Below are 2,308 nucleotides of genomic sequence, written 5' to 3'. Positions count from 1 at the left end.
TAGCCGTGCTATAAGAGAATATTGGCAAATGTTGTCCACTCCTTGCAACTTTTGTACATATTTTTATTTATCAGTGTAGTACCTGAAGACAATTGTTGCCTACATTACATCTGTGTTCTAAATGTACTTCTTTAAACCATTTGTCAAGTGAGAATTTATTGAACTTTTGACATTTTAAATGTTGGTGTTTTATTAAAGGTGACACAGTGTGTCCCGTGCCAGTCAGACAGAATATCAATAAAGGCTGTCACCGAAAATCATTCCAATAACAGTAAGTTATATTTTCCACCCCAGTCATCCTCTTTAGTGCAGTGCACTTGTCCTGTCCCATGTGCAGAAAAACACCCCAAAAAGCATGATGCTTTCTTCACTGTATGTGTGGGTGAATTGAATATCTGCATACATTTCTACTAATGCATTTCATATAATTAAAAACAGATAATGATCCCTCCACAAAAGAGGGCCCTCTTTCTAGACCCTCTTGGGGAATCCAAGCACCAAATAAAAAGATGCCAAAATGTTACAAGGTATCTATACATTCACTTGTTTAATGTCTGTTGTAAATGTTGGTTAAACTCACAGTCACTTGTTTAGAAAGAAGATACAGTTTTGAGTTCTGTTGATTACAAGTACAATAACATCCTATATGAAATGCAAGTATTGTGTCAGTTGCTTTTTACAAAAGCATCTGCTAAATGAGTATTGTCCATTAGGACAAAGATCAAAAATGCATTGTAACAGTGCTTTGTTATTTCTCAGAGCATTCATAAGAGCTCGGGGGGTCAACATTTCACGATGGACATGTCACACAGTCCCACACCCATGCCAGACAGATGCCACTTCTTGTGGTCCTTTTGTATTAAAGGTAAGTGCCAGTGGATAGTGCAATTATTTAGTTCTCTGTCAACATGATCAAAATGGGATGTGAACTTGTGACAATTAATCCAAAACAAATAGTATTCCTAATAGTAACATAAAGGCAGCTTTGGAAGATAAATGTTGATTTCTTAAACTCTTTTCTACAGTTTGCTGAATGTTTTCTTACAAAGGAAAGAATTACATTTCCAGCGTCATTAGAATGCGTTCGGGAATTGCGCTGGGGGATTGCAGCTGCTCTTCTTGAGAATACAGGTATCTATACATTTAATCTTAACAGTAATAATAAACAAATGTATAGCCATTTAGGAGTAATTTGTCATTATATTTTTGTAGAGGACCTTTCTAACCTGTGCCGCATCTGTGGCGAGACCGACCCCAGGAAAGTGTCAGGAAAACAAACACAGACAGACTGGGTGAGAAATGCTATTATCTGTTTATAATTTTTAAACACATGTTAGTGTCAGTGGCACAGAAATTGGTTGTATGTGCTAAGTTATCAAAAGTACTTGCAAAGTTTGGACTCTTCATTTTATTTTGTCAATATCTTTTTTCAGATTTCCTGTGAAAGCTGCGATTTGTGGTTCCATACAAGCTGTGTTCAGGCTTGCATTGCCACCAGTCATTTTTACTGTCCTGCGTGTATTTTTGACCGAGAAGGCCTGGACAAACAGTAGTGGCTGGATAACCTTAAACATGTCTTTTATTTATATATTTATGTTATTTATTATTATTTAGTTATTTTTTTTTACAAGTTCTATTCAATAGCTGACTGATGCCCCCCTCATACTTTTCTTGAGACACTCTGTGATTGAGAACAATATAAATAAATGTGACTTGACTTGACAAGTTCTTTGTGTTCATGTGTAAAAAGTTGCATTTTTGTTACAATCTCGTGAAACATTGAAAAGAACAGAAGAAAACAAGCAAGTATACTTTTGCATTTGTCTTATTTTTGGACACAAAAGTTTACACAGTGATAATGTGGAATGATGCTAATAGGGAGGAGTCAAGTCACAAATAAACAAGCACACCACATACAACACAGGCTACAACTTATCCTACATTTTTAAAAACAAATCAAATATTATCATACAATATACTCTTAGGTATGCAATTCGGTTGGCTTAGCAGAAAGCACTACTCAATATACATGACCCTCTCCATAAAAAAATAACACATTAGGCTCTCTAAATGGGGCTTAGGTGCACTAAACTGTAATAAAAATCTATGTGTTTCAATTTAAGAATTTAAGTTCATTTGCTGCCTTAAAAGGTATGTGTAAACACAACTGAAAGAAAAGCTTTGTTCTCACACACAAGGTTCAGTCTAACAAGTTGTTCAATTGATGATCATTTGTTGTTTGAACTTGATACTGAGTCAATACAACTCATGTTATATTATTCATTTAAGAAAACTTGCTTTATCTTGT

General features: G+C 35.0%; 1 long non-coding RNA gene across 1 annotated transcript; it reads left to right on the top strand.

Moving 5' to 3' along the window:
* The first annotated feature begins 501 nt into the window (after positions 1 to 501).
* LOC148370844 (uncharacterized) lies at positions 502 to 1,719 on the top strand. The gene is made up of 4 exons (XR_015849612.1): positions 502 to 865; positions 1,026 to 1,131; positions 1,213 to 1,292; positions 1,434 to 1,719. It is a non-coding gene; the product is annotated as an uncharacterized LOC148370844 (long non-coding RNA).
* Positions 1,720 to 2,308: the final 589 nt, after the last annotated feature.

Source organism: Urocampus carinirostris, chromosome 2 (assembly GCF_059441175.1).
Source record: "Urocampus carinirostris isolate Australia breed hairy pipefish chromosome 2, RoL_Ucar_1.0, whole genome shotgun sequence".
NCBI classification, from domain to species: Eukaryota; Metazoa; Chordata; class Actinopteri; order Syngnathiformes; family Syngnathidae; genus Urocampus; species Urocampus carinirostris.
Note: the sequence above shows the minus strand (reverse complement) of the source record. Positions and strands in the feature narration are given on the sequence as shown.